This window comes from Triticum aestivum, chromosome 2D (assembly GCF_018294505.1).
Source record: "Triticum aestivum cultivar Chinese Spring chromosome 2D, IWGSC CS RefSeq v2.1, whole genome shotgun sequence".
In the NCBI taxonomy this organism is placed as follows: domain Eukaryota; kingdom Viridiplantae; phylum Streptophyta; class Magnoliopsida; order Poales; family Poaceae; genus Triticum; species Triticum aestivum.
Window position 1 is genome coordinate 48,846,089 of NC_057799.1, and position 16,345 is coordinate 48,862,433.

The following is a 16,345-nucleotide window of genomic DNA, read 5'->3' on the forward strand; positions in this document are numbered from 1 at the left end:
GAAGCTCCTCTATTTGGTTATGGCGCTTCCCCTGCCTCAAGTGTAATGCTTCGCTACTGTTACCCTAGGTTTTCTACGCCTTTCATGTTTGAAAAGAACCTCAACTATCTATCATGTTCCATTCAAGAGATGGAACGGAACAGGGGGAGCCATTTTCGGCTACCCATTTATCTAAAAAAAAAACACCAGGAATGGAACATTTAGCCACAATGAAATGGTTCAAGGAGCATAGATAGATAGATAGACAGACAGGGAAATTGGTAACACGGGTTACAGGGCAAGTAAAATATCGGTTGATAGCACTACGCACCAAGCCGCAAATTCGACAGACCAACATAAGGCCGCAGGTAGCAATAGATATACCACATCCACTCCATGGCTTGCAACGAAAACACAACACCCCACTACTCCACAGAGGCTAAGCTTGGAAGACCCCCGCGTCGAACGAAAACGGGTCAGGGAAAGAGAAATCCGCCCCGGTTTTGAAGTTCCAGGGAGCACCCCCTGGTTGTCCCTGGTTCACAACCACAAACTGGTAGCTGGACTCAGATGCCATGTTTCCGCAGCTGTGTCTCACCTTGGCCACCGCCTCCTTCGTCGAGTACGGTGTGAAGCGTGGATTGGCCATCACGATGAACGCGGACCGCAGCGAGCGCGCGCTACCGAAGAACTCCAGGAAGCCAACCTCACCAGTGTCCCCTCGGAACTCGCGGAGGCACATCGTGTGGATGCGCAAGACGGCATTTTCGATGGGACCAGACTCCTCCCAGAACTTGCGGGTGAGGTGGTTACCAGTGGGTTGATCGCATCTTTTGCTCTGCAAAAAACAGATTAGATCGGTCAATAGTTGGACGTACCAGAATTCAAGAGGCAAAGCAATATAAATCAAAATATCAGTAACAAATATCATAACATAAACAGATGAACATGAGTACAGACGACCTGATTATTGAGAATAAATGGTAATGCTTGGCTTATTTTAGCTATATTGGTCTAGAATAAGAATGTACTGTATATGATATTTTGTCAGGTATGCCTAGTCATAATAACGCCGTTATCATCATCTTATTCTGTTATTCACGGGCAAATTACTCAGCCTAGCATGCATAACACAATATGTAAGGGCATTTTTATCCTTTAGTTGGTTTTGGTGATTGATGACAATACTTTTGCGGACTAATCATGTGCATCAAATATTTCAGATATATTGACTAGGCACAAGATGTTTTGGTTCCCCTCGAAGGCTATGGAAGACGGCGTTTCTCTTCGGTTCTTTTCGGTGGTATTGAGTCGTAGGGAAGCCGTACTATTAAGAGGGGGTCCGCGTTGGAAAGGTTGGGTGGATTCATCACGTACACATCTTCCTTTGCACCTCCTTTCCTCTAGCCTTTGGAGCATCCTATGTTTTCCTTGTCTATGCAATATTGCTCTTGCTTGCCGAACTAAGGCATGCGGTAGTACTGCTCCCTAGAGCAGTAGTACCGCAGGACCTTGCGGTAGTACCGCCAGCTGGTGCGGTAGTACCGCAAGGGCCCACGGTAGTACCGCTTCTAGTAAGCGGTAGTACCGTGGTCCCTGACTTAGTTCCGCAAGTATGCGGCAGTAAGGGGCGGATGTAATTTTTTACATCCGCGCCCCGCGCAGTAGTACCGCAGCTGGCTTACGGTACTACCGCGTCGGGTTTTTGCATCGACTCCAACTCTGCGGAAGTAGCCACGGATGTAATTTTTTATATCCGTGCCTTCCCATCCCTGGAGAGTCCCTGCCTTGCGGTAGTACCGCAAGGGGGAGCGGTAGTACCGCGCCAGTAGTACTACCGCCCTCTGCCTTAGTGCACCTTTGGTTGTTCTGGTCTCTGCTGTGTGGGCGGTAGTACCGCGGGGCCCTGCGGTAGTACCGCGTGCCCCTGCGGTAGTACCGCGCCTCAGGTGCGGTAGTACCGCGCTGCGCAGGCTGAGTTGGTGGATAACGGTTGGATTTGTCGTTCCACTATATAAGGGGTGTCTTCCTCCTCTAATTGACCACCTCTTCCACCTCCATGCTCCATTGTCGCTCCAAGCTTCATTTTCGCCCGATCTCCTTCCCTAGCCAATCAAACTTGTTGATTCTCTAGGGATTGGTTGAGAAGGCCCCGATCTACACGTCCACCAAGAGAAATTTGAATCCCCCCACTAATCCCTTGTGGATCTTGTTACTCTTGGGTGTTTGAGCACCCTAGACGGTTGAGGTCACCGCGGAGCCATAGTCCATTGTGGTGAAGTTTCGTGGTATCGTTGGGAGCCTCCAATTAAGTTGTGGAGATTGCCCCAACCTTGTTTGTAAAGGTTCGGTCGCCGCCTCCAAGGGCACCAATAGTGGAATCACGACATCTCGCATTGTGTGAGGGCGTGAGGAGTATACGGTGGCCCTAGTGGCTTCTAGGGGAACATTGTGCCTCCACACCGCTCCAACGGAGACGTACTTCCTCTCAAGGGAAGGAACTTCGGTAACACATCCTCGTCTTCACTGGCTCCACTCTTGGTTATCTCGTGCCTTTACTTGTGCAAGCTTATTTGTGTTGTATCTCTTGCTTGTGTGTGTGCTTATTGTTATTGCATCATATAGGTTGCCCACCTAGTTGCATATCTAGACAACCTACTTTGATGCAAAGTTTAAATTGGAAAAGAAAAGCTAAAAATTATTAGTTGCCTATTCACCCCCCTCTAGTCAACTATATCGATCCTTTCAATTGGTATCAGAGCCTCGTCTCTTTATTAAAGATTTTACCGTCCGAAGAGTATGGTTGACGTCGTAGACGGTGTGGAGGAGCACTCCGGTGTGAATCCGGTCTCGTCTACGGGAGATGGGGGAACCGCGGTCTCTCGTGAGGAATTCAATGTGGCGTTGGACACATTGAAAACCTCCATGACGACCGAGGTCGAAAGCATGTTTAATAAATTCTTAGAAGGGCTTAAACTTTCCACCGCACCATTGAAAGTGGGTGATCCCACTAACAAGGTGACGGATGCTACCTCCGACAAGGGGGAAGCTACTAGCGAGAAAGCTCCTTCTTCTAGTGGTAAAAATGGCACCAACATCTTTGCCCATGTGGAACCTCCACCTGTCTATGGTGGACCGCTTCCTTCCACTCATTTGAATCATGCCGGCCCTGCCCCTAAGATTGAGAAGAATGTAGAATTTGATTCTTGGGTCTATCATTTTAAGCGTCATTTAAATCATGTGAACACTAACCTTTGGAGAATCATTGAAGAAGGTTTCTATCCGCATGACCAAAGCAACTTCACTCCTAGAGAAGTCGTGGACCATCAATTCAATGAGAATGCTCTCTTCATCATCCAAGAAGCAATCCCACCAGAAGATCTTCCTCATCTCCGGCCTTACACCAATGCCAAAGATGCTTGGCAACAAGTGATTTCCCTCTATCGGGGAAGCGCAAGCATTCAACGCTCCAACTAGAAGTGGTGCAAGATGAAGCCGATGAGTTTGCAATGAAAGAAGATAAAGAACCTCGTGAGCTTTATCGGAGAGTAACCAAACTCACGGTCTCTCTCCGAGATCATGGAAGTAAGGACACGGATGACAATTGGATCAAGCGCAAATTCCTCAAGGCAATGATGCCCTACCACAAAGCCATGTCCTCCGTCATTCGTCAAAGGCCGGACTTCCACACCTTGTCCTCAAGTGAAGTGTTGGATGAGTTCGTTGCTATGAGCATCTTGGACAAGACCGCCGACAATGCAGTTCTTCGCTCTCAAAGAGTAAAGAAGCCCAACCTTGCTCTAAAGGCCAAGGTTAGTATGGAGGAAGAGGATGAAGAGGAAGAAGAGGAGAGCAACCTCGAAGATACGAAGTATGCCTATCATGAGCACATGGCTCTTGCTTCAAGGGAATTTTAGAGCAAGAAGAACTCAAGGCCAAACTTCAACAAGAACAATTCAAGTGGCGCAAAGGGCAAGCAACGAGTGAGGACTTGCTTCAATTGTGGCAATGTGAGCCACTTTGTTGCGGAGTGCCTTACGAGAGGAGGGAAGACAATGGTGGCAAGCTCATCCGAAAGGACAAGGCCAAGTCGTTCCCCAACAAGAGAAACTTCACCAAGAAGACTCCTCCCAAGGCATTGGTGGTACAAGAAGAGTACAATGAGGATGATGACGATAATGAAGATGGTGAGTCGGTTGCCATGGCCTCCATTGCCATTGCGATGACTCCACGGATGTCTCTCTTCGACTCACCCAATGAGAACATCACCACCAAGTGCCTCATGGCTAAAGCCACCAACAATGTAACCCCAACATCAAAACTACCATCATTAATCATCCTTCTTCGACGGATAGCTTTGATGAACATGAGGGGACAAATGTGGAGAAGAATGAGTTTGAGACCTTTATGGGTAAACTCAAGGGTAAATCCAAGAAGCACTTCGTTGCTCTCTTGGAACAACTTGGTGAAGCCAATGACATGATCGAGGCTCACGAAGATACCATCTCTAAGATGGAGGGGCATAGTCGTGACTATGCCGATGAGATTTCGGGTCTTTCCAATGCTCTTGACGAAGAGCGTGGTCTTCGTTTGGCTCTTGAGGAGTCACACAACGATGATCATGCTAAGTTAAAGAAAGATCTTGATCATGCTCTTGTTGTGTCTCGTGTGCTAAACTCCGAGAAGGCAAAGCTTGGGGTTGATCTTGCTAGACTCAAAGAGGAGTTTGACATTCTCGACAAGGCTCACAAAGTCTTGAAGGGTGTTCATGCTAGCCTCAAGGAGTCTCATGATCAACTCCAAGTGAAGCTAACTAAGGAGAAAGCCACCTTTCCTCATATGGTGTTAATTGATAATGCAAATGCTACTAACCCATGTTGTGAGCATGTGCATCTTGTTGAGGAGAATGCTAAGTTGAAGGAGCAACTTGAGAAAGGCCTTGTGTCATGCATACAAGGTGAGAAGAACCTCAACGACCTTTTGAGCAATCAAAAGGAAGTTGTGGCCAAGGAGGGGATTGGGTTCGCACCCAATCCCAAGAACAAGAAGAAGAATGACAAGACCAAACGACCTCCTCCTCTCAAGCAAACGTTTGTGAAGGAGGGAGAGGGTGCTTCCAAGGAGAAGAAGAACAATGCGAAGGGTGGCGGTGTCAAGAAGGGCAATGCCACTCCTTCCAACAAAGCCGGCGACTTTAATCCTTCTTATGTGTTATGCCGTGCTAGTGATGGGCATGTTTATGCCAAATTTGTTGGTTCTCCTCATGAGTACATTGAATGGTCTATTTGGGTTCCTAAGACCCTTGTTACTAACATCAAAGGACCCATTACAAAATGGGTACCTAAAACCAAGCATTGATCTCTTGTAGGTGTTTGCTTCCGGTGGGGGATCATGGTTGCTCGATAGTGGAGCTACAAATCATATGACCGGAAGCAAGGACTTGGTGGTGGACGTGCACAAGATTCCATCTATGCCCACCAATGTCGAGTGGGGTGATGCCTCGTCTTCTAAGGTATTGGGACTCGGCAAAGTTGTCATTTCTCATGATCTCACGATCGAGAAGGTCATGCTTGTTGAGTCCCTTGCATACAATTTACTTTCCGTTCGTCAACTTGCAATCATGGGCTTTGCCACTTTCTTTGATATTGATACCGTGGCCCTCTTGTGGAGCAAGACTCTTAAAGTAGCCTTTGTTGGGCATGTCGAGAACGGTCTCTATGTGATTAACTTTTCGGAGCGACCCACTAAGACCGCGACATGCCTAATGGCTAAAGTTGACGTGGGATGGCTTTGGCATCGCCGTTTAGCCCATGTCAATATGAGATCTTTGCAAAGTCTTCTCAAGGGGGACCATGTCCGTGGACTAACGAATGTTAGTTTTGCTAAAGATCGTGCTTGCAGTGCTTGTATCGAAGGAAAGCTACATGAGAAGGCTCACCCTCCCACGACTATCATTTACTCGAAGAGGCCTTTGGAGCTCCTTCATTTGGATCTCTTTGGGCCTCCATCTTTTGATAGTCTTGGGGGTAGGAAGTATTGCTTGGTGATTGTGGATGACTATTCAAGATACACTTGGGTGTATTTCTTCAAGAGGAAGAGTGAGACCCAACAAACTGTCATTGACTTTGCAAATGAAGCCCAACGTCAACACAATGCAAAGATCTTGACAATAAGAAGCGACAACGGCACCGAGTTCAAGAACTACACCTTGGATGAGTTTCTTAGTGATGAGGGGATCAAGCATCAATATTCCGCACCTTACACCCCTCAACAAAACGGTGTTGCGGAGAGGAAGAACCGGACGTTGATGGATGCGGCAAGGACCATGATGGCGGAGTTCAAGTCTCCATACAACTTTTGGGCCGAAGCCATCAACACCGCGTGTCATGCATCCAATCGGCTCTACCTCCGCAAGGGCTTGAACAAGACTCCATATGAGATACTCACCGGTAACAAGCCCAACCTCAAGTATTTTCGGGTGTTCGGGTGTAAGTGCTTCATTCTCAAGAAAGGTGTTCGGTTGTCTAAATTTGAGGCTAGAGCTTATGAGGGCATATTTGTTGGTTATGCTACAAACTCTCATGCTTACCGTGTCCTCAATAAATCCACGGGACTTATTGAGGAGACGTGTAACGTGGAGTTTGATGAGAATAACGGCTCCCAAGTGGAGCAAAGTGGCACTTGTGATGTAGGTGATGAAATTCCTCCTCAAGCCATAAGAAGAATGGGCGTTGGTTTTATCCTACCCATTGAGGAACCCCTTGTGGCCGAAGGAGAAGGACAATGCTCCACTCAAGTGGAGCCATCACCAACCCAAGGCCCACACGCTTCCGAAGAACAAAGTGAAGGCCCTCACCCTCATGAACAAGACCAAGGGCAAGATCATGCTCAAGACGGTGTTGACACACCAAGTGATGCCCAAGGTCAAGTTCTCTCCTCCGAGCAAGTTCAAGATCAAGAACAAGCTCAAGACGACGCTCAAGATGATCAAGTGACCGCTCCTCAACTCACCACCGAGGAAGAATTGGAGCGTCGTGCCGCCAAGATTGCATCCAAGCTCTCCACCAAGGGTCATCTCATGAAGAATGTGCTTGGAAGCATTCAAAAGGGGGTAAGCACTCGTAGACAATTGGCAAACTATTGTGAACATCACGCGTTTGTCTCTTGTGTTGAACCCCAAAAGGTATATGAAGCACTCGAAGATCCGGATTGGCTTAATGCCATGCATGAAGAACTCAACAACTTCGAGTACAACAAGGTGTGGAGATTAGTGCCGAGGCCAACGGGGAACCACAATGTCATTGGAACCAAGTGGATATTCAAGAACAAGCAAGATGCTCATGGGACCATCATTCGCAACAAGGCACGATTGGTGGCACAAGGCTACTCCCAAGTCGAGGGTATCGACTACGGTGAAACCTTTGCTCCCGTTGCTCGCCTTGAATCTATTCGTTTGTTGATTGCTTACGCTTCTCATCACAACTTTAAGTTGCAACAAATGGATGTGAAGAGTGCTTTTCTTAATGGTCCTATTAATGAGTTGGTTTATGTCAAGCAACCCCCCGGGTTCGAGGATCCCTACTTTCCCGATCATGTGTATCAACTCGATAAGGCACTCTATGGCCTTAAACAAGCCCCACGTGCGTGGTATGACCACCTTACCGAGTTGTTACAAGATCGTGGGTTTGAAGTTGGGCTAATCGACCCCACTCTTTTTACTAAGAAGGTCAAAGGGGAGTTGTTTGTATGCCAACTATATGTTGATGACATTATCTTTGGTTCCCCTAACAAAGCTTTCAATGAGGAATTTGCCGCACTCATGACCTCAAAGTTCAAGATGTCTTCCATGGGAGAGTTGAAGTTCTTTCTCGGTTTCGAAGTAAAGCAAAGAAGAGAAGGAACCTTCATCAACCAAGCCAAATACACTCAAGACATGCTCAAGAGATTCAAGCTAAGTGATGTCAAGCCGGCGTCCACTCCAATGCCCACCAAGTGCCAACTTGACATCGATCCCAATGGTAAAGCGGTGGATCAAAAGGTATATCGCTCCATGATTGGTTCCTTGCTTTACCTTTGTGCATCTAGACCGGATATCATGTTGAGTGTGGGAATTTGTGCACGGTTTCAAGCCGCACCTAAGGAAAGCCACTTTGTGGCGGTCAAGCGAATCTTTCGATATTTGGCTCATACCCCAAACTTTGGCTTATGGTACCCAAGAGGAGCAAACTTCAAGCTTGTAGGGTATTCGGACTCCGATTGGGCGGGAGACAAAGTGGATAGGAAGTCCACTTCCGGAGGGTGCCAATTTCTTGGTTGCTCTTTGGTAAGTTGGTCTTCTAAAAAGCAAAGTTGTGTGTCTCTCTCGTCCACCGAAGCGGAGTATGTGGCAGCCGGTAGTTGTTGTGCACAACTCTTATGGATGAGGCAAACTTTAAAGGATTACGGTGTCATTTGTGACAAAGTGCCTCTCTGGTGTGATAATGAAAGTGCCATCAAGATTTCTCTCAACCCCGTGCAACACTTCAAGACGAAGCATATTGAGATTCGGTATCACTTCATCCGAGATCACATTAGGCAAGGGGAGATTGAGCTCCACTACGTCAACACCCATGATAACCTTGCAGATATTTTCACGAAGCCTTTGGATGAAGCAAGATTTCGCGAGTTAAGGCATGAGCTAAATATCATTGATTCAAGCAATGTTGCTTGAACCCTTGCACACCCCACCACACTCAACTTGTTATCTAATCTAGGTGTAGGCATGGACATAGGGGGAGTGTTGTTCTCTCAATGAACTCTCCCTCCCCCATTATGCATAAAGTGATCAACTCTTTCATATTAGCCATTTTTATGGTACTTGTGCTTCAAAGACGAGTTTTGGTCATGGGCCCAAGGATAATTTTCACGGTGCCATACCAATTGACTCAAACATAGGTGGCTCCGGCCACCGCCCTCTCCGTGGAGAGTTTGTGTCTCATTTGGGTCTGTGTTGTCTCTTGCCTCTCTTCCTTCGTGCCAAGCTTGTGCTTGTGGTGTCCAGTGTGTTAGCTCTTTGGTGTGGTCTCTCGCTTGAAGGTTCCGTGCTTCGGTGTTCTCTCTTTTGGTCGAAACTATCTTTCTTGAGCTCACGGTACTACCGCGGCCTGCCACGGTACTACCGCGAGGGGGGCGCACGGTACTTCCGCACCCAGCGCGGCAGTAATTTTTTACTGCCGCCTGGAAGAGCCGTACTACGGCCTTGGTGCGGTACTTCCGCCCGGGCGGTACTACCGCAATGACGTGCGGTACTACCGCGTAAGGAGCACATGGTACTTCCGCACCCAGCGCGGTAGCAATTTTTTACTGCCGCCTGGAAGAGCGGTACTACGGCCTAGGTGCGGTACTTCCGCCCAGGGCGGTACTACCGCAATGACGTGCGGTACTACCGTGTGAGGAGCGCATGGTGCTACCGCACCCAGCGCGGCAGTAATTTTTTACTGCCGCCTGGGGGAGCGGTACTATAGTCACGGTGCGGTACTTCCGCCCGGGGCGGTAGTACCGCGATGACTTGCGGTACTACCGTGCAGTCGAGGGCGTGTGGGGGTTAAACACGGGCATGGGGGTTCCAACTCCCCCATACCCATTCGTCTCTCTCCCCACTTCATCTCTCTCTCTCTCACTCAAGAACGGCGCCGGAGGTCATCGCCGGATCTCCGTCTCCGGCCGCTCTCCTCGGATTCCGACCGGTGGGATCATTCCCCACCACTCCCTCTTTCCATGGAACAAGGTTTCTCCCCAATCCCTCCCTTTTTCTTGTTCGTCTTGTTGCTTTTAGGTTTTGGGGAGATGCAAGTTGTTCTTGAGATTTTAGGCCAAATATATGCAAGAGTAGGATGTAGGAGAGTAGTTTTGTGTAGTGTTGGTACTTGCTATAGTTGTCCCATGATGGATTTGATCGACCGTAGTACCGCGTGTTGACACGGTTGTGCTCAGATCTCCATGGCTGTTTCAGATCTGCAACCGTGCGGTACTACCGCTCTTCAGGTGCGGTACTACCGCACGTCCGGTACTACCGCCCTGATGGTGCAGTACTACCGTGTCTACGGTACTACCGCTCCATGGTGCGGTACTACCGCACGTGGCGCACCACACGATACTACCGTCGTCTCATATCCCTCTTGTGGCACTTCTCACGTACCATGTCTACTTGTTTCTCCTGCTTTGCTATGGTCCTTGCATTGAACCTTCTCGTGTTTTGTGCGTGTTTGTTTTGTGGTGTGTGTTTTAGGTGGTGGCTCAGGTGCTCCGGCTCGCCGCTCCAATCCAAGCCGTGACACGGATCGAAGCGTATGCGCAACACAGAGGAAGCAGAGGGCTCCAATGCCCCCCAACGCAGAACCAAGACCACTGCCACCAAAGAGAAGGACCCCGCCAAGGGTATGGATGAGATACCGCTTGCTGAGTTCATCTCTCGGAGGAAGATCAATCCGTATGGAAACCCTCGTGCTAACTTTCGAGGGAATGATCTATTCTGGACCAAGCAGCAGAATCTCATCTATCTGGATGTCATCAAGGCCAAGCAAAACATCCATGTGGAGGTGAAGTGGATCAACTTGCATCACATGCGCAAAGAGGCGCACCGGGAATACTTTGGTGAGGCTTTGGACCTAGTGGAGCAATTTGGCATTGAGCATATCATCTCATTCCACAAAGACTATGATCCTGAGATCCTTGCTCAGTTCTTTGCCTCAGTGCATTTTCATCCCAATGAGGAAAGGACCATGACTTGGATGACCAATGGTCGGCAGCTGACTGCTACTTGGAAGGAATTCATGACCTTGCTTGGGGTTCCGGATGAGGGGCTCGCCACACCCCAAGGTGTTCGCCCTCATGCCAATCCCGAGTCTGCCAACAAGAACAAGCTTATGCCCTACTATGTGGAGAAGAGGCTCTCCAATGGCAAGTCATCTTGGGTTCTCAACTCCTTTCTTGACATCATGCACCGGATCTTCCGAAACACTCTCTTCCCACGCATTGGGGACAAGGACAAAGTGCATGCCTATCTTGTGGATATGATGCTCCTGTGTGAAGATGCTCGCAACTCTCAGACACTACCACTTGATGTCTCACATATCATGTGGCATGAGCTTCGCTTTGCGGTCTACAACCGCAAGGTCCCCATCTATGGACCTTATCTGTTTGAGTTGATATCGGCTACCTGGGAGCGGGTCTACCCTCAGGATGTGTTTGAGGCCCCTGGTTGGATCCGGCATGAGCCCATCAACCTCCGTATCAAGCCTCAGTGGGCCAACACTACCTCTCGTGCTGATACTGCGGCTGCCATGGACATGGATGCAGATGAGGATGAGGAGGAGGCAGCAGATGAGGATAGCTCTGAGGGTTACATCCCTCCCACCTCTGAGCCTTCTTGGGCAAAGCGACTGAAGAACAAGATGAAGATGTTGTTCTGTATGCAGGCAAAGGGGCAGTAGCAGACCCACGTGGCTTCCAAGGAGACTCGCCGCCGTGACAAGCGGATTTTCAGGACCTTTGGCGAGAAGATCTCTGGCGGGTCAGAAGTGAACATCACCCCAGAGGCAGAATGGCTGCACAAGCAGGGTTATCGGTGGACCGAGTCTGAGGAGGAGTCCGTCCCAGCTGCAGAGTCTGACGAGGAGCGTGCTAGTGACTACTCCGCTTGAGCCACCACTATTGTTGTAGGTGTCCTCTCTGCCTTTTTGGCGTCTCGATGCCAAAGGGGGAGAGAGTGTAGGATTTGCGAGTTGTGTCGTGTTTGGGTCAGTTGAACTTCGTTTATTTCGTTTGCTTTGGTTTGCTTTGGTTTGTGCTCGTGAGACTTCCGATCATATGGTGTAAGACATATGCACTCTATCGTACCGTAGTGAGCTTACTCTATCTTGTGCTAATTTCCTATGCTCCTGTCTATCTTGCTTAGCTTTAGCCTTATTGCATATGCTCCTGTCTATCTTGCTTAGCTTTAGCCTTATTGCTTGATTTGCCATGTCTATAAAATATAGGGGGAGTGTTGATCCTAGTATGTGTGTCGTGCAGTCCAAAGCACTCATCGAGATAGCACACATCTAGGGGGAGCCCGTCTATATTTTAGAGACTTGGGGTTTGCCCCCGCTCTTTGCGTTATACTCTCGTGCAAATCCCGTGTTGTCATCAATCCACCAAAAAGGGGGAGATTGTAAGGGCATTTTTACCCCTTAGTTGGTTTTGGTGATTGATGACAATGCTTTTGCGGACTAATCATGTGCATCGAATATTTCAGATATATTGACTAGGCACAAGATGTTTTGGTTCCCCTCGAAGGCTAAGGAAGACGGCGTTTCTCTTTGGTTCTTTTCGGTGGTATTGAGTCGTAGGGAAGCCGTACTATCAAGAGGGGGTCCGCGTTGGAAAGGTTGGGTGGATTCATCACGTACACATCTTCCTTTGCACCTCCTTTCCTCTAGCCTTTGGAGCATCCTATGTTTTCCTTGTCTATGCAATATTGCTCTTGCTTGCCGAACTAAGGCATGCGGTAGTACTGCTCCCTAGAGCGGTAGTACCGCAGGACCTTGCGGTAGTACCGCCCGCTGGTGCGGTAGTACCGCAAGGGCCCACGGTAGTACCGCTTCTAGTAAGCGGTAGTACCGTGGTCCCTGACTTAGTTCCGCAAGTACGCGGCAGTAAGGGGCGGATGTAATTTTTTACATCCGCGCCCCGCGCGGTAGTACCGCAGCTGGCTTACGGTACTACCGCGTAGGGTTTTTGCATCGACTCCAACTCTGCGGAAGTAGCCACGGATGTAATTTTTTATATCCGTGCCTTCCCATCCCCGGACAGTCCCTGCCTTGCGGTAGTACCGCAAGGGGGAGCGGTAGTACCGCGCCAGCAATACTACCGCCCTCTGCCTTAGTGCACCTTTGGCTGTTCTGATCTCTCCTGTGTGGGCGGTAGTACCGCGGGGCCCTGCGGTAGTACCGCGTGCCCCTGCGGTAGTACGGCGCCTCAGGTGCGGTAGTACCGCCCCTGCGGTAGTACCGCGCCTCAGGTGCGGTAGTACCGCGCTGCGCAGGCTGAGTTGGTGGATAACGGTTGGATTTGTCGTTCCACTATATAAGGGGTGTCTTCCTCCTCTAGTTGACCACCTCTTCCACCTCCATGCTCCATTGTCACTCCAAGCTCCATTTTCGCCCGATCTCCTTCCCTAGCCAATCAAACTTGATGATTCTCTAGGGATTGGTTGGGAAGGCCCCGATCTACACTTCCACCAAGAGAAATTTGAATCCCCCCACTAATCCCTTGTGGATCTTGTTACTCTTGGGTGTTTGAGCACCCTAGACCGTTGAGGTCACCACGGAGCCATAGTCCATTGTGGTGAAGCTTCGTGGTATCGTTGGGAGCCTCCAATTAAGTTGTGGAGATTGCCCCAACCTTGTTTGTAAAGGTTCGGTCGCCACCTCCAAGGGCACCAATAGTGGAATCACGGCATTTCGCATTGTGTGAGGGCGTGAGGAGTATACGGGGGCCCTAGTGGCTTCTTGGGGAGCATTGTGCCTCCACACCGCTCCAACGGAGACGTACTTCCTCTCAAGGGAAGGAACTTCGGTAACACATCCTCGTCTTCACCGGCTCCACTCTTGGTTATCTCGTGCCTTTACTTGTGCAAGCTTATTTGTGTTGTATCTCTTGCTTGCGTGTGTGCTTATTGTTATTGCATCATATAGGTTGCCCACCTAGTTGCATATCTAGACAACCTACTTTGATGCAAAGTTTAAATTGATAAAGAAAAGCTAAAAATTGTTAGTTGCCTATTCACCCCCCCTCTAGTCAACTATATCGATCCTTTCACAATACATGGCTCACACTTCATAGTAGAAGAAATTAAATGATGAGGATTGACTTGACAGATATATGCAAATAAGTGAGAACACCGCAAGCAACTAAATGTGCTGCAAGATGGAACAAATTTTTCAATTAACGTGTAGAGGAAATTGTTAAGAATAATAAGCTGAGATAAATAAGTCCGTAGTTTCCGTTAGCTGCCAGGAAGAAAAAGGTTAGAAAATAAAATGGTATTATAATTCCCTCGTGAGCAAATGGAGCATTTTTTGTAGGCTAAGATTCAGAATCTACACTGCATGCAGTGTTAACTGCTCAACTCTAAATACTGGAATCTATAGTGGTCCATAACTAAATGCTGGATCCGATTTGTAGTAGAAATGACAACTCTATATTTCAATGGGTGTACCGGACTTTACAAATTATGAAATAGCCTAGTAGTGCAGGCTACAGAGAGAGAAAAACAATGAAGCACGTTATCCTAACAAGATGTGCTGAGCATAAATCCATTGACGGTAAATTAAGATATATGTGAGGCTGCAAACTTCAGTCCAGAATGGACGACTTTGGTCTTAACAACATTTTGCCAGATATGTTCTTTAACAACACTTCTATAATAAATTAGCCAGGATAAGTCCCTAAGGTCCTGATATGACCAAACTAGCGTACTAGCATCCATACAGCAATTATGGTATTACCAATACCGAAACAGCCTCGAGAACTGTCGACATGAATGTGCTACTTTAATATGTGTAGCTTTCATAAGTCAGAAATAAGCATTGCATGTCTCATGTCTGTTACAGAAACAAAATCTGGACATACCTACAGAAGCAGAACACTATAAATCAAGATGCCGGCATAATAATTATTGTGCAGCAAAACACTAGCTTGCATCACTATAATCCCTCACATTACAGTGGACAAAACCAAAACGACCATATAAAGAGCTATCACAATGACAGATAATGATAGACTTGAAGTAAATAACAGGTAAGAGATCGATAGAAATGTAAGTAGAACATGAATTGGTGACAAATACCATAATGTGCAGTCTCTCCATGTTGGGAAAGCATTTGAGGAAGGTGGGAACCATCTTGACATCACTGCGAACCCCGAAACGCACATTCAAGCTCAGAATTTTCACGGTTGTGAGCATGGTACTTGTGCTTGCCTTTATCCCGGGCTGAAATTTTCCCAATTCAAGAAGAACATCACACAACTAATTGAGTCATCGGCTGAACATATTTGCTAACTGAACTAACAGAGACACGGGAGACCGGGGGATGTACCATGATGGCAGTTTTCCCAACCTCTAGGACCTGTCCTGGTTCTAAGAATCCAAACGTGTGCAGCTTGGGGGCATCGACAATCCTGACTCTGAAGGCACCACGACCGACTCTGCCAGAGGGGATAAGCCGCTCGAGGCATGGAGCCTTTGCCATGGTGATGCTCTCCATAACCGAGCTACAGATTTGCACGCAGCGTAGGCTCTGGCTGACGAGGCGTAGACACAGCTCCGTGCGCCATCCCTCAATATTGAGGATCTCCAGGACAGGGCTCCTGGCGACGAGGGACTCGATGGCGTCGTGCTCCATTTCAACGCTGCATATGCCGAGCTCGACAAGGTGGGGAAAGGGGGCACCGCGCAGGACGTCCGTGCTCGGCAATTTCCAGAAGCCGATGTAGAGGCTGGTGAGGGTGCTGACGCTGAAGAGAGTGGCGGGGAGGGGCACGTCTTGCGGCCATGGTCAATTGACGAGGACGAGATCTTGGACGCCCTTGGCGGCGAGGAGGTGGATCCACCGCGCGAGCTGGGCAAGGTAGGCATTCATGTGGCTGCAGACGAGGTCGACGCAGCGGAAGGGCCCCGGGTGCGCTTCGAGGATGCGGGACACGGCCGCGGTGACGGCCGGCGAGTTGGCGCGCGTAGGACGCTAGACGTGGCTGTCGGGGATGAGGTGGGCGTCGTTGAGGACGAGGGGCGTGGAGCGCCAGAGCGTGCGCCAGCAGGTGGAGAGCACGGCGGTGCGCGCGGCGTCCTTGACAGGGAGGCGAGTGACGATGTTGCGCAGGAGCTCGTCGGGGAGGCTGCTGATGCGGTCGACGCCGTTGATGGAGGCGGCGAGGGCGTGAGCCGGCCGTTGTCGGTGAACGGCGGGCGGGGGACGAGGATGTAGATGTACGCTAGCACGTGCTCCACGAATTGGTCCACCTCGTGCGGGTCACAGCCATTGCGCCGCGATTCGGCCGCCGTCGCAGGATCAACGTTGGTGAACGGTCTCGGGTCAGCCATGGTCAGACGGCGGCGCCGGCGGATGAGCCGACGCGGGTTTGGGGATTCGACTGGGTGTGGGTGGACTGTGTGGCGATGGTGGGCCGTTCGTCTTATAAAGGGACCGAAGCAGTCTCTGTCTGTCTATGGTGGCCCTGGAATGTTGTTACTTGGTTGGGCCAAAGCCTGACACAAGTTGCTCATGGACCCACGATTCAGTCACTTATTTGGTTCTTTTTTATCCCTCAAAAAAAGTTTGTTTCT

At 49.2% G+C, this 16,345-nt stretch overlaps 1 pseudogene; it reads right to left on the reverse strand.

The window, feature by feature from the left end:
- Positions 1-418: 418 nt before the first annotated feature.
- Positions 419-16,102, reverse strand: LOC123055628 (putative F-box protein At1g67390; annotated as a pseudogene).
- Positions 16,103-16,345: the final 243 nt, after the last annotated feature.